At 46.9% G+C, this 24,472-nt stretch overlaps 1 long non-coding RNA gene across 1 annotated transcript in view; it reads left to right on the forward strand.

Annotated features, from left to right (window-relative positions):
- The window catches only part of LOC150006199 (uncharacterized), a 41,374-nt gene extending 21,193 nt beyond the window's left edge, over positions 1-20,181 (forward strand). Inside the window, exons 2-3 of the long non-coding RNA XR_016511932.1 lie at positions 17,420-17,542; positions 18,469-20,181. This is a non-coding gene — a long non-coding RNA (uncharacterized LOC150006199). The remainder of the gene's footprint in view (positions 1-17,419; positions 17,543-18,468) is intronic.
- Positions 20,182-24,472: the final 4,291 nt, after the last annotated feature.

The raw sequence follows: 24,472 nt of genomic DNA on the forward strand, positions 1-24,472 counted from the left end.
ATCCCTGCAAGTGCTGCCTAGGTAGCTTAAAGAAGGACCTCCTCCCCTAACTGTCCTGAGTATTCTATCCAGCACCTGTGCTGCTCATTCTCACTTGTTGTATCAATATTTCTCTGAAGGCCCAGTCCTGCTACCATCTGCCCAGCTCCAACCCTTTCTCCAATTCCCAGGCACGCTTAGGTTCTCTTCTGAAACTGTCAAGTTTTTGTTTTCCTATGCTGAGCAAATTATTTCCCTTTGCTTCCCATCTCTCTTCTCTGAGACCTGCTTTGCAAAACTACATAGCTCTTCAAGGCACTTTATTTCACACTAAGGTATCTACTTAGAAGAAGCACTATTTCATTCCCTTAGGAGGCAGAATCACTGCAGTTAGTCAGGGAGTTAGATCATTTTGGTTTCCTGTTCATCTATTCATCATCCATCCATCCATCCATCCATCCATACATCGCCTTATTTATTGAGTTTCTACTGTATGTTGGGTACATAGCAGGTAACGTGCCTTGCATGGATCAAGGATTCAATAACTGGTAGCTCATTGTCTTTGAATGGAAAATTCTCCCTGTCAGTAAAATGACACCAACACAAGATCTCTAATTCTGGATGCCAGGGAGATCTGTCCAGCTGTGGGATTGGCTGCCCCTGCGTGTAGGATCCCCTGTCCCTCAAGCTCCCACAGTGTAGACAATGACCTAGAGAGGGTTAAGAACTGAGTGTTGCAACCTTTGAGGCCTATGATGTCTGTGACTGACAATGGCAATAACCCTGACAGGCTGATGTGCTCTGTGCTGATAGGATATCCAGTCTTTATAGTTGATAAACTCACAGGGGATCTAGGTAAAGTGCTTTAGGGATGTCTGATCCAGTCTCCCAGGTGCCACCTGGCTGGGGTGTCTCTGTCTCTTTGGCATTCTCATTAACTGCAGTTTGTCTGTTCTTGTCTTTCCAGTGAGCCATCCAATGGTCAGGTGACCAGGGTAGCCCACTCCCCAGTCAGGGAACCTTCTGGACAGCTATTTTTGCAGCCATAGCATTGGGTCTGCATGGTGGAAGGGACACTGCTTGCCCTCCACATTTCACCTTGGGTCTGTATCCCAGCCCCCTCTTGTACTCTGCTCCCGTCTGTCAGATGCTCCTAACATCCAGAAATCTGAGCTGCTTGAAAAAGAGGGGAAGAAGCAGCAAGTAGCTATGAACTCATCTTTGCCGACCGGCGCCAGGGTCCCCTGTGGGACCCTTTTTCCACAGCGGGGTCCAGGCTTCTCCAGTGGCGATGACTTCAGGGCTGGAGATTCCCCACTGGCTGCCCCGGGGGAGGGATGTTGGCTTGTGGCACATTCCAGCTATGCTCCCTCAGCCCTGGCGACGTGAGAACCAGAGCCTGTGATCCTCTGTCTCCCAGCTACTCTCCAGGGGAGCCTCAGGCCCAGCATGTCCCTGGCGTCTACTGGGCACCTCCTCATGACCCAGACCTTTCCAGTCCCCACTCTTCCTGTTTCAGGGATGGAAAGCCTAAGACCAAAAGATGGTTCCTCCTCCTTTTGAATCTTGACCTATCTTCGTCTTCTGCCTTTTTCCCTTGTCCATCAGCCCTGATCTGCCCCTGAGCCCTTAGCCTTGCTGCCCAGCAGCCATCAGCTCAGACATTGGACATGGATGGCTCATGAAAGCTGTGACCTACAAGAGGCAGTTCTAGGCTGACTGTAGATCTGCCCAATCGTCCTGATGATAGCACTTTGTGGGAACTTGGCCTCCCTTTCTTTTTCCCAAACCCACCATGAAACATGCTACTTCAGCCCTTGTCCACATCTCTGTCCTGGGCAGCCCTAAGCAGCCATTAATTCTTCCACCCCACATTACCTTGGCAACTTTTTTCTTTCTTGGTCTCCTTCATGATTTGGGGGTGTTTTGTGGGCCCTATTGCCAGGATGTCCCTACCCATTGGCAGTGCCTCTCATATCCATTGCTGCCTGCATAGCCCAGCCTGCATAGCCCAGCCACCATGCTCTAGCCTGGGGCTTATTTTTTCTCGAGAGCATTCTCGCAACTATGGGGCTCCCTTGCACAGTTTCCCTCACTGCTCCTCACTTACAGCACTGCAAGCCTCTCATCCTTGCCTACACATCCAGCCTTCTTAAACTTCTTGTCTACACCTGCTTCCCTGCTCAGCTTGCCATTCACAGCTTGACCCGCTCCATTCAGACTCAGGCCCCCCACCCCCTGAGTCTGTGCTCACTGTAGTCACCATGGCCTCCTCACCAAATCCTTCTCCGACCTCTTTCCTTTGACCTCCACAGTAGCCAATTACGCTGATAACCCTCCTCCTTTACCTCTGTGCTACCCTCTGAGCCAAATGGCCTGAAAACACAGTGACTTATGCAAGATGAAAACCTGCTTATCTCTCCAGGAAAAGGCTGGTGGGGTGGCAGCGTGATGATGTCAGGACCCAGGTTCTTCTGTTTTTTTTCTACCATCTTCCATGTGCCACTGCCACTCTGTGGTCCTGCAAGCCACTCCAGATCCTGCTGTGAGTGGGAAGGGGTGCTGAGGACACAGAAGCCAGGTAGCTGCCCTTTAGAGGTAGGACTCAGAAGCTGCAATATCATTTCAGCTCATGTCCCACCAGCCAGAACCTACCAAATGGCCACACTAGCTGGGGACTGTGATCTCTAGCCAGGCAGAAATCCCACTGCCATGTCAGGAGGAGAGAACAGATAGTGGGGGCTAACTTCTTTGATGGGTCCTGTTTGTATTTTTTATGGGCAGTTTTCCTGTATCTGCCACTTAAATGGTGATGTGTCCTTTTCAGGCCTACTCACCTGTCTCTCTCCGTGTTCTCCACAGAGACTCAAAGCGACCCATGGATTCTAATCCCACCTCCCCGGAATAAGGGCTCCCAAGGCTGTATCTTCAGCGCAGAAGTACCTCCTGACGCAACACTCACATTTCCAACTCACTAGTGGGTAATTCCTTTTGGAGGTCTTTCTAGCACCTCAAAATCAGTATGCCCCCAAACCTAACTCACTATTTTCTTTCCAAACCTGCTTTCCCTCAGGGCCATTGCTCCTGTGTTGGCACCACCCCTTCTCTGCCAGGCTCTCCCCACCAGTCCCTGTATAATCGACTCTCAGAGCACCCCTCCCTTTCCACCCCTGCCTCAGTTCAGGTCTCTTTACTTCTCTACTGGCTTTGCAGCCGCCTGCTAGCTCTTCCTTGCCTCCTGCTGGCACTTGGCTCGTCAGGTCTACAGCACAGCCAGACTCTTTCTAAGCTGTGCATCCTCTACTTGTATACCTTCCATGGCTCCCAGTGCCCACAGCGCACACCCCAGCTTGCTGTTGCTCCTCCTCCGGCCATGCTCTGCTTCTTCCCACCCCTGCTGTGTCATTCCAAATGATCCTGTGAGCTCTGAAAACTGCACAGCCTATTCCTTGGCCTGGGTTTCCCACCCATCGTATTCTTTTCATCTGCCCAGCCTTGTGGCAGACACCTGCTCAGCCTTCAGGACTTAGACTAAGTGTCTACCCCTCTGGGAAGCCCCTTCTCACTTTTTCCCATGCCTTTTGTGGGTGCTGCGATTTAACTCCAGCCCCTGGCCTCTGTGGCACAGCCTCTGTCCCAGAACAAAAACTGTAACAACCCATTTCTGCATGTCTCTCTCTCACTTGCCCAGGAGCTCTCTGAGGGCAGGTCCATGCACTTTCTTTCTCCCTGTCCTCAGCACCAGGCACGAGGCCTGGGAAGCAACAAGCATCCAGGAAGTGTGGGTTGAATGAATGAATGTCCATGTCACCCTGACTCAGAAAACTTCAGTGGCTCCCCATTGACTGTATAATACAGTCCAAGCCCTTTTCCAAGACAATCAAATTCCTTTGTGGTGGAACCATCAGGATTTTCAGGCTCAACTCTCACTCTAGCACCCAGAAATCACATTTCTTTATTTTTTTTAATGCTTACCTGACGATGTGTTTATTGATTTTAGAGCGAGAGGAAGTGAGAGAGAAAGAGAGAGAGAGGGAGACATCAATCAGTTGCTTCTTATACACGCCCCAACTGGGGATAGAACCTGCAACCTAGGTATGTTCCTTGACTGGGAATTGAGCCTGCAACACTTTGGTGTACAAGATGATGCTCCCGGACTGGAAATCACATTTCTTATCATACCCGCATACCCTTAGGCTTCAGTATCTTTTGTCCTTTGCTTCTGTCAGCCTAGAGTGCTTTTCCCCTTCTTTACTTGTTGAACACCTACTCATCCTTTTCAATCCAGCTCTGTTGATTCACCCCACTCAGTCACCTATTCTTCACTCTGCACCCCTGCTGCTCATGCTGCGTAGTAGTTCTTCATTGTTGCCGTCAATAGTGTGCAGTGTCTAGTTGTGGTATTAACATCCAGCATTCTTCCTTCCATCCGCAGTTTTCACCCTTCTCTGATGTCCCCACCACCCACATGGCTGAACAGACAGAACCGCCCTGGCCTTTGACAGCCCTGCCTTTATGATCACCATTGCCTAAGCTGGGTCAGTCATAGTTCCTTACCCTTCTGGTTCTAATTATTGGTTCAAGATCAACTGCTTCACCCAGTCCAGGCTACTCAGAGTCATTCCCTGATATGTCTTTTAAAACAGAAATTGCAAAAGAAAATGAGGTAGAGGTAGTATGATGTAAACTTCAAGGGTGTGGAAGGGCATATTTCCTTTGTGTGGAGGAAGCCTCTGTTCAGTAAGAGAAGGAAGGTAACATGGAGAGAGGCAGGGATGTAAGAGAGATAGAGATAGAGATACAGACAGAGACAGAGGCAGAGACAGAGATAGAGATAGACCTGGAGGTGCTTGAAGGTTTCCTAAAGCCCAGCTGGATCTTGCTCTTGCCATGACTTGGCTGGATTCTTTGAGGGAATAATATCCATCTTTTTTCTTAATGTGGTTCAAGTTGCAACCAAGAGCCCAGACTTAATACGTACACCCATCTGATTCTGCATAACACTGTAGTTATCTAAGTGTGAATTTGACCCCTTCCCCATCTGTCCCAGTATCTGTAGAAGCTACAGTACCTATTATTTCCCCCATTATGGCAGGGTCTCCACTCAGGGCCACCCCTAGAACAGGCTGGTCCACCTTTGCTAACTCAGTAACTAAATGTTCCCACACAGGGCAGTTGAGCTGCTGCCTGGCCATGGCTTTCTTCCCATTTTAGGCTGTGTATACCCATCAACAATCAGCAAATAAATAGTCTGTGAGCCAAGGTCACTCTTGGTTTGTTTATTGCAGCCACTGTCCCCTGGGCTGAGGCATCCTTTTCACAGGTGTTTCTGCAGCCTGGGCTTGATTCATTCCTTTTTCCTTCCCTCTCTCGCCCAGGCTAATTATGGTTTTTGTTTGTAATTGAGTTAAGTAAACTGACCCCCATCTTTCCCAGCAGAAGCCTCTCTGCCTACATGGTTCATTAATGCTGCCGACCATGGTGTTCCTGGACATTAGCCAGGCTGATGGACACCAAACATCTGGATCCCGAGGTGGCTTCAAGGGCTGCTGCTGAGGGCAAGTGTCAGGGCTTGGGGAAAGGGATGCTACAGCAGACTTCATTGCCAGTGACCCAAAACTGCCTGGCCCTCAAGCCTAATCATTCCCGAAGCCAAGTGGTGAGGTCAGCCTGGGTGTACATTGTGAGCCACGGCCAGGCCTGGGAGGGAAGTAAGGTGTCTCCTTGGGAGGAAATCACTGAGCAGAGCTGTAGAAGGGAATGGCCAAAGGGCTGTGGGCTGAACAGAGGGGGCTTTGATGGGAGAGAGGGAAGCACCGTTCTTTACTCAGCTGGGAGCCTTGGGATGGGCAGTCACTCGGGGCCTTGGGTGGGGGGCTGCCTGCACTGGAATGGAGCTACAGGGATAGAGTCTAACACTTCCCAAGGGCCCCCTCTAGCCAGAACCCATAAATACTGGGCTGTGTTTGCTGTACAAAGACCAGCCCCAGGCCCATCAGCTGGGTGTCCTCAGCAGGGAGGAACAGGCACACTCTTTCTCTCTGGTGTCCATGTGGCTCAGCACATGGGGAGCTGTCTGGGTGGGGGCAACCAACCAGAGCTTGGCTGCCCCCCAGCCCCTTGCCCTAAGCCCTGACGTCACCAGCCCAGACATCTGGCTGTCAGGTCTGATTGAGCTCATGCTTAGAGGAAGCTGGCAGGCCAGGAAGCCTAACTACACATGTATCCATGTCCATCTAGCCAGGATCACTCACAGACATTGCCTCCTTCCTGGGAGCAGAGAACTAACCCCATTGAGCCTTGATGTTCTCATATGTTAAATGGGATAATAATGGCACCTACCTGGAAGGGTTGTCAAGAATTGACAAAGATTGTGAGCTAAATTGTAAACTCAGCTAGTAGAATTACTACTAGTATTATATAACAAGATGCTCTTCTTACTCTCTGTGACATTAATTTGCTGTGTGACCTTGGGTGGGACATTCCCTCTGAGCCTTAGTTTTTTCATCTGTAAAATGAGACCATTTCTGTCAAGTTTCCCTTTTTTTATTTTCATTTTTTATTTTTTAAATGTTTTATTGATTTTGCTGTTACAGTTGTCCCAATTTCTTTTCCCTTTGCTCCCCTCCACCCGGTGGCCCCCCTCCCTCCAGTTGTCCCCCCTTTTAGTCCATGTCCATTAGTTGTACATATAGTTCTTCTCAACCTCTCCCTGTCTATTCCATTCCCTCCTACTATGCTTCTTAATTCCTGTACCATCTCCTTCCCTCTCCCCCTTCCCCCTCCCTGCTGACCTCCCGCCAGTATATTCCTCATACCTATAGTTCTTTTTCCCCTCTCGTTGCCTACTTACTCTGGGCAGGCTGTAGGGGGCGGAGCCCTGTGTACTCATCACTACCTGGCGACCGTCGGAGGTCTGCAACCTTTTTTGCTGTGCTGTGGTGCTTTGTGTGGGGTGGGGGTCCAAGATGCATTCCTGCCATTATTCTCCACTGGGAGACCAGGATCCATCCCCCTGCCCTCTGGGCCTCTCCGTCTGAGGCAACGAGGGGGCTGCCTTTCCCAGCCTTGGGGTCGGGAGCTGCTGGAACTCAACTGCAGCCGGGATTGTTCCCCCTGCCGCTCTCCCCACTGCTACCACAAACAGCTCCGCCTGGCCTTTCCATTCCAGTTCCAATTTTGCCCTTTCTACCCGTCCAGACAAGCACTGCTGGTTTATAACTTCATACGTTGGGCTTCCATGTAGTTTTATTTCCTGGAATTTCTGGTTATCTTTTGTTTTGAGGTAGTTGTATTCCTTTCTAGTTGTAGAGGGAGACCGAGCATTTCTGTCTAAGCCTCCATCTTGGCCAGAAGTCCCAAGTTTCCCTTTTTAAGCTGAAGTTTTATTATCTGTAAAAGAAGAATATTATGTATTATTTTCTTAATTATTTTATGGGGGTAAAGGACAAGGTTTATATGACCTATGATCAACATGATAAAGCTTGAAAAGCATAAAGAGTGATTCTAATTCAAGGAATAATAATTATAACAAACAATAATGGTAAGTGCTAATTAGTAGTTTCCTAATTTGCTTCCACCTGCCTGTGAAAGGGTTAGAGAGGAGCATTTCCAGTGTATGTGCTAGTGAGAAAGACAGGCAGAGTGGTCCTGGGAAGAATGTAAATTATGCAGGGTTATGGCTGAACTGGAGACATCCAGCCCACTCTTGGGATGTCTCCAAATCATTAGGTGTGTGCTTTGGACAAGTTTTACAAGTAGTTCTGATGCTCTCTGCTCCTCGACTACCATCCCCTTCTTGAATATTCCTCACTTTAGCTTAAGGCTTTGAGTTTTGTTGTAAAGTCAGGGCCCCAGGGATTCTATTCACAGCTATTCTCAGATACTCAGGCCTGTGTATGCTTGAAGTTCCTTTAAGGGAAGAAGAGTCTGGGCTAAGAAGGGTTAGACCTGGATCTTAAGGAGAGAGCTCAAGAAGGACAGACTATGGATGAATGCCCCCTTGACCAGTGGTCCTATCCCGTCTCCCTTTTGTATTGGCTGAGTTTCAGTTGCTGTGTTCGCAGGAACCAGAACAGGGTCTGGATTACGGAATCTTGGTTTCTCTAACCCCACTTTCCTCTTCCTGCCCTCCAATCCACCCCTGTCTTGAAAGGAATCATTGCTATCTTTTGCATATCTCTAGGAGTCAAGCTGAGTGTGGTAAGATTTACCTTGTGTTGTGAGGACAATACATGTTTTATTTTTCAAATATAGGATATTATGATGTTAATTAAGGGTCTTCAGGTAGGATCCCCTAGAAATGGTTCTGAGACAAACATTTGAGTGCAAGTAGGTAGTGACCCGCAGAAACAACTAGGGGAGCGCCAACATGAAAAATGGAGGGAGGACGCAGATAAAAGAGTGCTATTGAGTAGCTCTCAGTGTAGGCAGCTGGGGCTCAATCTCACTGGAAACTTGGGAGACAGTTGTCCCAAACAAGGGGAAGGAGGCTGGGGTGTCCATCCACCATCTTCCATATTTCTCTGGTCGAGGACTGCCTCCAGAGCACTAAGCCTCCAGCACCTTTGGCCTGTCCTGTGCACAGGCAGGGTGTACACAGCAGTCAGCAGAGGGGACTGCTGAGGACTATGGCAGGGCACTGCTGCAATGTGCTTTTATAAATGAGGTCCTGGCTGGATGGGGTGTTGGGGACACTACTCTTGCCCTTAACCTCACCAGGGCCCTGATGTGCAATTCTGAGTTTGGGATCACTGGGTCAGTGCATTATGACAAGGCTTTGAACCATGGCAGAGACAGTTATTGTAAGATGAATAAAAAAGTTGATTGGTCCCCCATTGGAACATGGGTCTCTCATGTTTCTGCACACCTTGCCAATGCAGACACAGGCTCCCTTTGTTCCTGACTGCCCTTTCAAGATCGTTTGTATGATTAACAGTCTAAGAACAGAGAAGATGTCTCCATCAGGAGCAGCTTTGGACAACCTAGCCCGATAAGAGAATGTCTTCCTCAGGGTCAAAGTTTAGGCATGCTTACAGCCTGTTAGAAAAGATCAGGCTCCCCAGGCTCACAGGTCCTCTCCTGCAATGCAGCCAACGGTATGTGCAGGCATCCCCTGGCCCCTTTTGCCTTACTGAGTAGGAGTCAGGCTTCCTGGAACTGGAGCAAATGCTGATGCTCTGGTTACTGCTATTGCTGTCAGTAGTAAACTGTCGTTTGTCTCTGATTCAGGAGTCTTATTCCTTCTGCTGGTACCTATGAAACAGTGGCAGGCTAACTTGTTATCTTGCAAGTAGGGTAAAAATATCAGCTCTTCCTATAGTCCTTGACACCTTGCCTGCCTGGCTCCCAAATCAGGTGCCTGGTCATCATGTAAGTGATGAAAAGTGACATGAGACATCCTGCTCAGGAGCTCAAAATCTATTTGGACCAAGAAGACAAATGAATAGGAGGTAAGAAGTGATCCACAAGATGGTCTGGTCACTAACTGCATAGTGCTTGGGTAGGGCAGAAGGTGATAGTGGGGGGTTGGAGGGAGGGAGAAGAGCTGGAACAAAGCAGCAGTGCTGGGAGTGAATGCAGGGTGTCCAGGGCAGTCCTGGGATAGGTGAGGGTCAGCCCCATTGCAGAGAAATGCCCAGCTGAGGACTGTAGACTGGGCTCTGTGGTTGCAGGGAATCCCCAAAGCTACTACATCCTGTTGCCCATTTCTTTCACTCTCCACCTTCTTTGGGACTCTCTGTTCTGACCCCTTCATCTTCCTCAACTCACTGTGTCCCAAGATGCTTTGGAGAAATCCCCATAGCATATGTGGCAGTTCAGTGGGATATGGGGTTGTTTGTATGGCCCAGGAGCTGGGGTGGGGGTTGAGTCCAGAGTCCTTATGGGCCCCCACTCCCTCTCTCCAGAAGCAGCAAAGACCACCAGGAACGTGCAACAGGGAGAAGATTTATGGCTGAGCCAGGAGGAGCATCACTGTAAAGATACCTACACAGTCAATTTGACGGGAGAATTTACGAGCGTCCTCCTTCGCTTGCTACTGAGTGGAAAAATACACTGGGCCCAGAGCCGCGAGCTCCTTGCCAAGGCCTGTGACTCATCCCCAAGTCATAAATAACGGGTCCCTTATGACAAAGCAGAGAAGGGAGTCGGGCCCAGGGCCATGTATTTATTAGAAAAGAGAGTGGAATCATTAGTCGAGGGGCTTGATTTCCGGAAAACTCAAACCACACCATGTTAGAGAAGGTTAGGAGGCACTTGCACAGGAATTCAGACCTGACATTTTTTTCATATTCTGAACCTTTCATCTGCGGTAAAGATCCTTGATGCATCCACTAGAGGTCTTCCCCAGCCACCCAGTTCCATGGACCCAGATGAGATCTGGCCATGTCCCAGGCCCTCCCAGGTCCCCCCTCCACCTCCTGTTGCTTCTGACAACCAAGAGGGAAGGCAGACCAGCATGCCTTGGTGACCACCTTGCTGTGAACATCAGCAGACATTTACTGCCTGTAAGTGTGACCTCTAGCAAGCTATAGCCCCTCCTGGGGTCCCCATTTCACAAGCTTCCAGGGCTGCTGTCAGAGTGAGGTGGGAGAGTAGATGCAGGTGCTGTGCAGGACCCAGACCAGCTTGCACTTGCGAGAGGTGAGGTTCAGGGTGAAAAGAAAGAGGAGGAAAGATTTGCACCTCCTGTGCTCTTTCTGGGTCTTTCTCTCTGTCTCTGACTCTGGGTATATAAAACCAAGAATTCCGAGGGTAACAGATGCACACAGGGAGAAACAATCAGTCATTGCAGACTGTTGATGAAACCTTTTATGCTTGAAGAAAACAGCTGTGTGTGATTCAGGGAAAGCTGACCTTGTCATCTTCCCCTAAACACACTCCTGTGTTTTTAACACTACTAGTTGCCCAGACCAGAAAACTGGGTGTCTAGTATGATACCCCACTTTCTTTCTCCCTGTACCAGTGACTAAGGCCTGTATAAGTCCTCTCTAACATCTCTTTTTTCCTGCCTATGCCTGCTAAGGCCACTGCCATCCCCCACTTGATAGAACTGTCCTAAGCAAGTTGCATTGGCTAAAGGCCATTCCCTTCAGCATGGCTTCTAGCCCGCTGGGATTGCAGGTCTCTGGTGATGCTGCACCACTGAGGCTACCTGACTTCACTCTTCTTCACATACTTGACACCTGCTCACTCACCACGGCCCAGTGCCAGTCCCTGCTTCTGCATGCTGCTTCCTCAGAGACACCCTAGCCCGTGCAGACACCACCCTAAGCCCCTTGAAGCACGATGGCCCTTAATTGCTGCTATCCATCCATGTCCCCAGCCTGGCTGTGCACTCCTCTGGGTGGAGACTGTCTTATTCACCTAATCCTCCCTAGCTGCACAGACCCTGGCATATAACTGCAGCCAGAAAACTCAAGGAGTGAGTGATGAATGGTTGAGGACATGAATGGAGTGATGAATCAATCCTGCCTTTCTGACAGCACTTGGCACATGCAGGAATGCATGCTGCGTCTACTTCCCCACTCTGAACTGTGCCCTATTTTCCCTGCCTTCTTCTGGCCTCCAAAGCTGATGGCCTGAACTAGCAACTGGCCTTGAGCGCAGATGACTAACTGAAGCTCCACACGTGTGTTGGCTATTTGATCTTTGCTACCTTGGCTATTAGGTCTGAGACTTCACTGTTCTAACCTCAGCTACACCAGACATTTCATACTCTTCATAAGGGCCCTGAGTATTTATTAATGTGGGTTTCTATGGCACTGAATTTGAAGTATTGAAGCTAGACATGCATTCCCCTGTTGTATTGCTGTGTGCACTGCAATCATAGAGAATGAGTATTGAAACAACCCAAACTGTCAGACCTGGGAAACCTTGTAGAAAACTTCTGGACCAACTGATGCCTTTACTGTATGGATGAGGCCCTGGGAGACCAGGGCTTAGTCCCCAGTCCCCAGTGCTTATAGGAGAGGCAATCCTGGAACCACAGGGCTCATTGATAAGCCATCTTCCCTGGACAGTTGCCTCAGCAGCCACATCTTGCCATAGTCCTCTTTCTTGTGCCCAGAGAACCCTGGGTTGGTTCAACTCCCTCTAATCTGAGGTTTCCACACAGTTTCCACTTCTGCCTGCTTCTCCTCTGCCTCCCTTTAAGCACCTGATGCTTAGGGTATACTGGGGGGACAACAAAGCCTCAGCATTGAGGGCAACAGATTTGGGTCCAGAACCTCAAGGCCATCTAAGTACCTCCCTGGTTCTGTTCCCCACTTCTGGTTGGCACAGAAAGGGCCAGGAAGAGCCTGGTATGGAGATACTACAGGCCTGTCCATCTCAGCAGGCCTGGTGGAGATCGGGCAGCATGTATGTAGCAACAGGCCACCAACAAGAGAAACAAGTGTGACTAAACACAGGCAACCCTGGGGTTCAGTCTAGCATTCTCACCATGTAAGTGTTCTTGGAGTTGGGGGGTACTTGGGGAGGGCTCTCTGGAGGGGGATAAACTCTGGGAAGGTTCAAGGTGGAGGTGTTCTGGGAAGTGAGAAGCAACAGAGGCTGGAGGATGCCCTCTCCTCAAGGGACCTCATTAGCATAGTGCTGGAGTAGCACAATGCTGGGCTGAGCACCTTGCTCCTGGAGCTCTCAGGTGGGAAGGAGGTGGACGGGGGCAGTCAGACTCAGCCTAGAGGGGCCATTCTGATTGACACCCTGGGCTGGAGCCCCCAGCCTTGCCTTCCTTAGTTCTGCAGAGACATTACCTTCCTACAAGTAGTCTTCAGCTGTGGCCCTCAAGAGCCAGCTCTCATTCTAAGCTGCTGCCTCTGCCCATCATACTTATTCTCTAGAGAGAACTGCATCCCCATCTTCCCTACCCCAGTTGGGATCAGCTGCATTTGTGGGGGGAATGGGAGTCTGAGAGATGCAGTTCTAGTGGTGGGACTGGAAGCAGCAGGGATGAGCTTGAGTGTTATTTAGAGGAATAAAGGCAGCGTGGTTACAGTGCCAGGACACGGAACCTCTCTGGCCTGGAGAGAAGTCAGCACTGCTGGTGTCTTCAGCTTCATTTTCTGCCTTTGCCCACCCTCACTCTGTGTTCTGGGCACATCCAGCTCTGGAATCATCTGCACAGACCAGGTCCCTGCCCAAGCTCTTTTCTCTGCTCAGTGCACCCTGCCTACCAACTTCCTAACCCCATCTCAACTGTCATGCCCCGGATAACGCCCACTCAGTCTTCCAGGGCACATGAAAAATGTTTGTTTAACAAAACACCAAGCCCTGATCCAAAGGCTGTAGGGGCTCAGAAAGCTGAACTCTTCTCAATTCTCTTTGCAAAAAATCCTCTGCATCAAATTTGATTGAGATCTTGGGCAAATCTCTCCTCATCTCTGGCCTCAACTTCTTTATCTGTCAATGAGGAGGCTGAGCTGGCTGAGCTGACACACACCCTGGGTGGCAGTGAAGCCAAGGTCCCGGCCCCAAGCTCTCCCTGCTGGCTTGCCTCACCCTCCCCAGCCGGGAGGAACATCCTGAACAGCGTTAAGAATAATAAACATGGGCTGATAAACATCAATAGGCCTTCCTGGTGCCAAAAGGAAAAGAGGGAAGACTGTGCTTTGCTGGCTGGAGCCTCTGTGGACCAAGGAGCTGCTGCCAGCTTCTTAATCATCTGGAGACAGCCGGCCTGCTCCCCTGGCCACGCCCCTGGCCCAGGGCAGGCAGAGGCCAGGCCAGGCCCTGGGGGAGCCAGCCACTAGGTCCTAAGCCACAGGCAGGCCATAGATGGCTTCCCTACCCCTTGTGCCAGGGCCTCTGGCTGGATGAAGGGGTATGTTACCATCCTGCTTGAAACCCTCAGGTGGCTCCCCACTGACCACAAAATGCAACCCACATGCCCAGTATGGCATGGAAGACCCCTCAGACTCTGGCCTCAGACTGCCCCCAACCCGCAGCCTCATGCTCACCTTTTCATAAATTGCAGCCATGGAGTGTGTCGTGCTGTTTCCCGGAAATGCCAAGCTCTTAATCCTCTGAGATTTTCTGTTGACTCTTCCCTTTCTGGGGGTGATCCTACTACTCTGGTAAAATCCTACTTTGATAACAGTTCAGGTACCAGGGACCTGCAGAGTTAGTATTTTTAGCCCAGGGGGCCCAGTATTCTAATTATTTGGTTTCTTGCCTGGCTGTCTCCTAGATGGTGAGCTCTTGAGAGAGGAGACCTGTTAGTGGAGGTATAATGCTGGAGAGGACACTCCAGCGTCATCACAAGATGTCGATTTAACACGGGAGGAGACAGATACCGTGTCACTCCCGAGTTGGACTGCACAGCCATTCTCGGCGGTGCAGATAGACTCTTAAGAAGCTACACCATCGTCTCTCGAGACGGACGGCTGCCGACGAATGTAGGCAGCTACCCAGAATTAAAGCTCCAGACCAGGTGGTCTGGGTTTAAAATCTATTCTGTCACTTTGCTGTGTGGTCTTGTGCAAACTACTTAACCTCTGTGTGACTCAGTTTCCAGTAAAATAAGGATGATATGAAAGGTTGATGTCAGGTTTACAAAGGGCTGACAGATATAGTGTTTAGAAGAGTGCCTAGGACCCAGCAATGTACTCCAAATGGTATCCCTTATTATTTATCTTTGCATGCCAGGCACTACCAGGGCCTGGTACACAGTAGGCATCAGCTGTATGTTGAATTACTACACAACTGTTTGACTCGTAGCTAGAGAAGGAGCCATAGACCTAGTTCCCCTATCGAGTCCTAGTCCACTGTGGTTATGCCATGAGTGCCTGGCTGCGGTGGCCAAGGGCGTGACCACAGAACAAGGCGTGACTACTCTCTAACGGGCAGGTGCTGCATTTTCTCCACTAGGACGGGGGCTTATTTCATGTGGAACCTATTGGTGTTGGTGGTCTTGGGGACTTCTGGTTGCCTGCAGCTTTCCAGGGTTGCCGATGAACTCAGTGGTGCTGGCTCTGGGTGCTGAGTCATGTAAAGCTTGGAGTCTGTGGTGGTTGTGGGAGGGAGAGCGGCAAAGGCAGGAAGTGGGCTGCTGTGGCCGGGGTAGGCTGCCCCCATGACCTGCAGGGCCTCAGAGGCTATTCCCAGAGCAGGCGACCTGGTTCATTCATTAAACCTCAAGTCCAGGGACACTGCCATTCCCAGGGAGGTTCGGCTTGCAGACTTCCAGCCTTCCCGCCTCCCTGGGGAAGCTGTGTCTCCCTGCTTTGGTCCAATTTTCCGTGTGGGATTTCTGGAGACACCAAACAGGCCATGTGATAGGCGACATGGTTCAGGAACTTTGTACATTTCTAAAATTCCTAACCCTATTTTCAGATTTCTGCTCCCCTGTGCATACCCCTCCCCAAACATACCCTTTCATTGTGAGCAATAGTCTCCTTTCCAGTGGAGAAGAATCATTAGTAGATTCATGAATCATCCTTAATTTGAGAAGGTCTTTCTACTAGATTATGGTTTAGGCTTGCCTGAGTGTCCTAGTGGGAAATGTACAGTGTTTGGAATGCAAATAAACTGGGGGAAACTCAATTATTCTGCTGGTTACTCAAAATATGGGGCTGCCCTAAGCTGTCCACTGGGGAACTTGGGAATGACCCTGACTCAGAAAGTCACGTCATAGCTCCATTCATCTGTAGATCACAGTAATGTGTCAGCACATGTCAGCTATAGGCTTTCAATTCCTAAAGCACAGAGATGGGGAATGTGGGGCAGATAGCATCTGGGAAAAGTGGGGTAGGGCCTCTGCCTATGGGCAAGGGGTAAAGAAAACTGCTGGGGATACTCAGGTTCTAGAAGGAGGCAGGGCCAGTGTTGTGAACCAGAAATCATGGGGCTAGGAAGTTAGTAGGAACCCAGATGTGTGCCCAACACCAAAGCTGTGAGTAAAGACACCACCTCTGAAAGAGCCAGAGTGTAAGGCTCAGTGAGCAATGGCTGGGCTGGATTTCAGCCCCAGGTGTGTCCCTCCTGCCCTTATGCAATGACTGCATGATGTGCATAACCTTGCACTGCGGCCTGGAGCCCTGGAGCCCTGGAGCAGAAGTACCTGTGCATGTACATGTGCCGGAGCTTCCTTGGTTTCCTCTCTCCCCTATGTCCTTCTGCTGTCCCTTTTGGGAAGGTTCTTTCCTCTATGGGGCCCATGATGTGGGGCTAGCAGAGGGGGGTGGCTGCTTTAGCCTGGGGCCTTGTTATACTGAATGTGGTCATGGTGCCCTCCTCTGCTGAGGTGCCCTGGGGACAGCTGATTAAGCAGGCTGGCACAGTGTCTTGCAGTAATTTATGGGCTACCCAGAAGCTTCTGCCTGGAGGGCTGGGCTGCTGCATTATTCATGGTGGTGAGCCATAAATCTGTCCCCAGAGCTGGCTTCAGCTCTGCTCTGGAGGATGAGGACTGAGGAAAGGGTAGTGGGGGAGGAGAGGTGAGATGCTCAGAGCTGGGGGCAGTTCTGAACAGGAATCTGATCCCTGCTTGTTGGTTAGGTCGGGGGTGTAATCAATGACCCCTGGAAGTCATCTTGTCCCACTGCCTTGCATTTCAATGCTGATATTCTTTGTCTTCCATTGGTTACTCTGGCCCAGCAGCCCTCCTCTTTTGTAACCTGGATACCTTTTACTGGAGCTGAAGCCCAGAGTTCCTACCTGAGGTGATTCTTAGCAGGACTTAAAATATCAGATCACATTTTTTAAAAGCAAATTATCTGCCTAAAGTCCTGCAATTAGGCAGTGTGGGCCTCCATCAGCAAAATCCGGATCGAGCCTCAGCTAGTCTTACTTCTGGCAGCAGTTACTTTACCTCACTCACAAATATCTCTGTGTGTGCAAATGCAAGGCAAGGTATAGCCAGCCTTGAGCATGAGAGGAACCATTAGTACAATGTTTCTCAAACTTGAACTTGCATCTGAATCACTTGGAGAAGCTGTCAAAACACAGATTGCTAGGCCCCACTCCAATGTTTCTAATTCAGGAGGTTCCAGGTGGGGCCTCAGAACCTGCATTTCTGACAAGTTTTCAGGTAATGCTAATGCTGCTGGCCCAAGGATCATGCCTTGAGAACAACTACCTTGCTGTAATTTTAACCCAGCTTTGTTGTGCTCACATCACATAATGAGGGCAGGGACTATCAATGAAACAAGCAATCATTGTATTCATTCATTCAATCATTCATTCATTCATTCAATAAACATTTGTTTATTTATTACTAAAAGCACAGATACAAAGAGCTAGGCACTAGCCTCTGCAGGAGCTGACAGTTCAGGTGGGAAGAGGACATGTGAGCTGTCTCCAGGCATTTGCTGAGAGTTGAATCAAACAATTCAACAAATTCAACCCCTGATGGGGTCCTATAAATACCCTCACTGCTCAAGGCTGTGATCTAAATAAATGGAGAAGGCATAGTCACATGATGCTTTCTCTTCCAAAGCTGACTGTCTAGAGGAGGACCCAGAGAGCTGATGGGCTGGCTGTTGTCAAGTCCGAAGGTACTACTGTCCTGAAAAGAAGAGGGCCCTTCAGGTCGGGAGGGTAGGAAGATTTCATGGAGAAGGTAAGACTTGAAGGTTGAATTTGAAAAGGAGGGGGGACTAGTAAACATGACCATCCATGCTAGGCTAACAATTTTTTCCAAACTTAAAATCAAATGTGACTATCCACCTGCTTTCTGAGTTTTAGGCTTAAAAACCTTTCCCCTGACCTTATTGGTCCTATATCTTCAGTTTTTTATAATTTCCATTTGCATTTTCTTCTTGGATATGCAGACAACAAACATGCTGATTTCAAAGACTTAGTCCCAAGTGCAAATGAAGTAAAGAGTAAGGTCGTCTGGGCAGTGTTTGAGTTTTGGGAAATTGGGGAGAGGAGAATTAATAAGGAAAGGGATTTGTAACCATGGAAATGGATTGTAAGAAATTATAATCCACTTCTACTCTGTCACAGGAAAGTGGGTATGAGGTAAGGAGCAGATCACTCAAAATAGCACCTATCAACCCCCTCCCATCTTACTTGCCAGTAGAAAATATTTAGAAGACTTTGAGTGTTTCTTTTGGTATTTTTATCCATTGTTCTAACAGAAATGTATTACTTCCTCTTTACCCATTAACTTCAGACATTAATGACTTTCTATTTCAATAGGTGAAAATATAAATTCACACACTCTCTTTTACATCCTCTATTCTCCTAATATCATTATATCTAAATTCTCAGTTAAAATCATTTTCAAAGTTTTTATTATGATGAATATAAATTTTGCTTCCTGTTGACACCAATGGTGTAGTCTGATTACATCTTCATTCTTGTACAACTTTTAGTTTTTTCTAGAGTTAATAATTGCCTCATTTTTTATTTATTTCATTTCTGTTGAACATCTAAGTAATTTTGCACCCTTCCATAGCTCTGTAAAATACCTCTCAATACAACTTTCTGATTGGTCAAACCTACTAGATAATTAACCGTTTTTTTTTTTCTACCCTCTAGGGTCATGTCTTCTTCTGCTCTGAGATCTGCTGATCCAGCTGGAATCATTTCTGTCTGTGGCTGCTGCACACTTCATTACCTCACTAACACTCTGGCATTTCCTTTGCCCCTGTTTGTTTATTCCATGTTGTTTTGATCCCATGCCATATCTTTCTTTTTCTTGCTTTACTCCCTTGGTTTGATAGTTATTTTTTCTCCTTTTAAATCTGGGGTGCTTTGTAATTGTTTCAACCAGTAGAATATGAAGGAAGTGGTGCTGTGAGAGTTCTATTGCTAAGCTTTAAGAAGGCTTGAAAGCTTCTACTTTAGCCCATTTAAGAGACTTAGATACCAAAAGAATTCTAACTAACCTTTCTGGAGAGGCCATGCAAAGAGACTACATGGAGAGAGACCAAGTAGAGAGGAATCAGCCTTGAGATGATATGTAGAGAGAGAGACCCAGCCATCCCAGCACCTATGCTGAGCCCAGGCTTTCAATGTGACCAACCAAGGCACCAGACACATGAGTTAGCTGTCTTTAATGTTCTAGCCCACTTGAACTCTCAGATGATTTTAGCGCACAACTGACATCCTATGATATGGAAGCTTATCTAGTAGGGAGCAGATAACCTACAGAATTGTAAGCAATAAGATCATTGTCTTATGCACCAAATTCTAGGATGATTATTATGCAGCAACAGAAAACCAGAGCAGTGGATGAGGAGACTGTATTGCATGATTCAATGTATGGATTTTTTACTCAATGCCTTATGTTAGCTGGCTCCTTATCTCTGTTCTCTCTGCACTTAGATATAGTTTAGAAATTTATTGGAACAAATGTAACTATTGATATTGACCTCAACCTTACAATGTAGCTTTCAATCTATAGCTATATCTACCATGATACAGATATTTAAAGCCTAAAATTTGACACTACTATGATTCATAATTTCTTGATCTAATATCCTGACTGTAGCTAAAAAGCTTCTTTCATCAAACATGCTTCTTTCCCTAACCTAAGACATTTTCCCTCCAATCCTTTTCTCCACAGTGCACCTGCCTCTTTTGAGAAAATGGAATTAAAAGCCCCCCACACAATGTCTTCCTAGAATTATTCCCACTCATGCAGTTCCTCCAGCAGATAGAATATGGACCTCTATCAGACACTCATTACTCACTGCTAATGATTTTAATGGAGGCAGGGTTTGCAGTCCCTAATGTGGCCTCCATGAGTTTCCCTGTAAAAACCCATGATGACTTAGAGATGAAAATATGTAACATCATTGAAAACCAAGGCTGATAAACAACATATTAAGAGATTATAGGAGGAATTCTTACTAAACACAATACTGATAAAGCTGTACCACAAAACCAGAAATAAGTGGCACATTTGTGTTCCTCTTAACATGAAGCAGAATATGTCTTTTCTCCTCCTCTGGTTGCCTAAAGACACTCTGCAACCAAACTAATTAAAAAACTAGGAAGCTGTTTTTTACAGCTAGGAAACTAGAAAACTGCTGCAGAATAACAGGGCAATACAGGGTGACCTCAATGGTGGTGTTTGCATTTAAGCAGGTGTACTACTCCCATGTGTAGCTCCATACCTGTGGCAGGGACTGAGACTTATCAAACCTGGTAGCAAGGCTTGCTGGGAATCACAGGTTCAAAGTTTCAGGAAGTCACATAGGAGGAATGGAACAAGATCTTACCATAGCACAGTAGCACCAAATAAAAAAAAAAAAAAAGCCTGGAAACAAGACCCTGGGATTTGGGCTGAGATTACTAGAGAATATAGAACCCTCTAATGCCCTGTAACAGTACATATGAGAAGCGGGTGCAATGGATTCCAAATGAATGGTGGGGGACCAAGAAAAATCTACATATTTTGTTTGCTGCTATGACAGAATTTTGATATATCTCTTTTACTTTTAAAATTAACAGAAAAGGGAAAACACTCGCCTTGATCTATTTAAAAAGATGACTGTAGAATATGAGAAAGGTAAGTTCATCTTGTTGACTCACAAATGCAGAGAGTAACTAGAATTAAATTTTAGAAAATTGTTTGGCGCCCTCACTAAGTTACAAAATGTGGTGGCCTCTATAACCAGCTGAAGAAAATCATAAGGAGAGAGAAGACCAAAATGAAATGAAATGAAAAGATGACAAAGTGAGGTCCTTGCTGGGTGGCTCAGTTGGTTGGAACATCACCCATACACTGAAGGTTGTGGTTTGATTCTGGTCAGAGCATATACCTAGGTTGCAGGTTCGACATCCCCCTCCCTGACGGAGGTGGGTACAGGAGGCAGCCAATTGGTGTTTCTCTCTCACATCAGTGTTTCTCTCTCTCTCTCTCTCTCTCTCTCTCTCTCTCTCTCTCTCTCTCAAGTCAATAAGCATATCCTTGGGTGAGGATTTAAAGAAAAAAAGATGATAAAGTTAGATGAAACAGGAACTAGGTAAATGTGGGGAGTGTGTCAAGTTACCTAGTGCCACAAAATGAACTACCTTAAGACTTAGTGTCTTAAGTCACACATTTATTTGCTCAAAATTCTGTGGGGAGAAAGTTGGGCAAATTTTCTGCTCTGTGTGATGTGAGTCTGCTCTATGAGGTAGTAGCATTCAGTTGAGAACTGAGCTGGAGCTAGAATGTTCTAGATGGCTTTACTTCACACATCTGGCACCTGGTGGCTAGAGTTGTGAGACCCCTTTGTCTCGTCTGTGGCTTGAGTTTCTTTATACGGCTGGATCCCCGAAGTGACAAAGCTGTCAACCTTCTTAAGACTAAGGACTGGAAGTCCCATAATATCACTCCTGCTGCATTTCTTGGTTAAATCAAGTCATAAGACCAGCTCAGAGTGAAGAGGAGGGAAATTGTCTTCAACTCTTGATGAGAGGGCATGCATGTACATACAGGTTCAGCAGGAATTCTTCACAGCCTTATTTGTAGTCACCCTACCCAGGAATTGTAGCTTCAAAGGAAGAATGAGAAAGAAACTGCAAAAAGGTTAATATCCACACCAAAGGAGGTGAGGAGGAGAACTGACTCAATGGAGAATTGGAACCATGATGTGGAACAAAACCTGAAGTAGTTCTCCCAGGAAGTATGAATGGATATAGAGGTGAAACTAATGGGTGGGAAGATGAAGGACGGAGAAACAAGGTCCTTGGGGAATTCCCTTTCTAAACTTGCAGAATTCTCCATGTTAGGTGTCTTCGTGACAGAACTGCTTCACACATAGGGCATGCTGAAAAGGCCAGAATCCTGCTTTCTCAGGATGATTGCTAGCATACCAGCATGTGACCTATATCAGCCAGTCAGGCACATGTATCTGGGGTTTTGAAAAGAAGCAGCACAGAAATGAAGGAATTGAGGAGAATTCACCTGGAGGATGGCAGCGCTGGGTCCAGGAGAGCAGAAGCCTCAGAACCCCGCAGTGTCCAGGGCCCGTGCTAGAATGAAGATGCTGTGTGCAGCCCCAAGGGTTCAGCATGAGCATCCCAGAGTCCTCCCTGGTTTGTGCTCTGGGGTAACTTGGCTCTCATTCTGGCTGGTGTGGAGCCTCCTTCTCTGCTGCCTATTTTTTTTAATTTTAAAAATCTTTAAAAAATTATTATTATTATTATTATTAGGCAATGGGTTTATTGAGGGAAAAGGGGGGAAGAAGGGAGGGGAGAGGCAGCTCCTGGACCAACTCAAGGGCTCGTAGAAGCAAGGGGAATGGGGAGAAAGGAAACGGGGAACGGGGAATGGGGACTGGAGAATGGGGACTGGGGACTGGAAACTCCTGGACCTCCTTGTGGGCCCGTAGGAGTCCCTAAAAGAATTATTTTTAGAGAGAAGGCAAGGGAGGGAGAAACATTGATGTGTGTGAGAAAAATCAATTGGTTGCCTCTTGTATGCACCCAACCAGGGGCCAGCCACAGCCCAGGCATGTACCCTGACCGGGAATCAAACTGGTGACCCTTTGGTTCACAGGTTGGCACTCAATCCACTGAGCCACACCAGCCAGGGATCTGCTGCCCATTTCTGAGCCTGGGTCTCAGTCTTTTTGATATTTTTGTAAGATTCCCAATGTCTTCTTAAATGAATTTTTTCACTACTAAGACAGCAAGAGTTAGTTTGCATTGCTTGGGATTCAGGTTCCTGACTTGTAAAAAGGATACGAACAAAGAATAATAGGTGTTTCTATGGGAGGAAAACCAGGATAACTGGAAGAAACAATGATCAGTCAAAACAAAATTTTTTTTTCTTCTTAGAAGACAAAAGGGAATTCATGTGTGTGTCCAGAAGTGTTTTACTGTATTTTAGGCAAGGTGATAAAAAGAGAGTTCATCTAGACATATGATGGAAATAATCATATTTTATCAAGAAAAATACATAGTAATCATAAGTTCTTTTGAATTCGTGTTTCAGGTTTCTTAAGCTATGTTCCTAACAATGGAATTGCTGGGTCAAAAGGCAGATTCATTTTTAATTTTTTGAGGAAATTCCATACTGTTTCTCACAGTGACTGCATCAGTCTTCATTCCCACCAACAGTGCACTAGGGTTCCCTTTTCTCCACATCCTTGCCAACACTTGTTTGTTGGTTTGTTAATGATGGCCATTCTGATGGGTGTGAGGTGATAACTCATTGTGGCTTTAATTTGCATTTCTGATGGCTAGTGATGTTGAGCATTTTTGCATATGTCTATGGGCCCTCTGTATGTCCTCCTTGGAGAAATATCTTTATAGGTCCTTTGCCCATTTTTAAATTGGATTGTTTGTCTTCCTGGTGTTAAGTCATATGAGTTCTTTATATATTTTGTAGATCAAACCCTTGTCTGATGTATCATTTGCAAATGTGTTCTCCCATACAATCAGTTCCCTTTTCATTTTGATGATGGTTTCTTTAGGCATGAAGATGTTTTTAATTTGATGTAGTCCCATTTGTTTATTTTTTCCCTTTATTTCCCTTGCCCTAGGAGATATATTGGCAAAAATATTGTTACATGGGATATCTGAAATTTTACTGCCTATGTTTTCCACGAGGTCTTTTATGGTGTCATGAGTTGTATTTTAGTCTTTTATTCATTTTGACTTTATTCTGGTGTATGGTGGTCTAGTGTCATTTTTTTTTTTTTGCATGTACCACTCCAGTTCTCCCCACACCACTAATTGAAGAAGATATTTATACTCCATTGTATGTCCCTGCCCCCTTTATGCACCCCTATGTTCATAGCAGCACTAGTTACAATAGCCAAGTGTTGGAAACGGCCTAAATGCCTATCAGTAAATGAATAGATTAAAAAACTGTGTTACATTTGCACAATGGAATACTACACAGCAGAAAGAAAGAAGAAGAAATTTCTACCTTTGCAATAGCATGGATGAAACTGGAGACTATCGTGCTAAGTGAAATTACTCAGTTGGTGAAAGTCAAATATCATATGATCTCATTTATAAGAAGAATCTAGTGAACAAAATAAACTAATGAACAAAACAGGATCAGAGACATGGAAACATGGAACAGACTAACAACTGCCAGAGAGGAGGGTGTAGGGGATAGGGATAATGGTGGAAAGAAGAGGAGGGATTACTCAAAGAATGTGTATGAATGACCCATGGACATGGACAATGGTGTGGGGATTGACTGTGGTTGCAGGGGGTAGGCTGGGCAGAGGAGAGCAGAAGGGGGAAAATTGGGGCAACTGTAATAGAATAAAAAAGAATAAAAAAAGAAAGAAAAATACCTAGTAATCAAGGTGTGAAAAAAGATAATCTGCAAGGTAGGATGTCTTCAAACTTCTCATCTGCAATACTAATTATCAAAGGAAAACCTAGAAATATTTACATTTTTTCATTTTGTGGATAAGAGTCTGTGATCCATATTCTTTCTATAAAAAGAATTACATGAAGATGTTTAGCTTGAAACTGAATGTATGGTACTCACACTTCATTCTTCTTTCTCAAATTGTTTTAACTATTCTAGGGCCTGTGCCATCCTCACAAATTTTAGAATAAGCTTGTTTATGTCTACAAGAAT

Source organism: Furipterus horrens, unplaced genomic scaffold, assembly GCF_987537825.1.
Source record: "Furipterus horrens unplaced genomic scaffold, mFurHor1.1.pri manual_scaffold_6, whole genome shotgun sequence".
In the NCBI taxonomy this organism is placed as follows: domain Eukaryota; kingdom Metazoa; phylum Chordata; class Mammalia; order Chiroptera; family Furipteridae; genus Furipterus; species Furipterus horrens.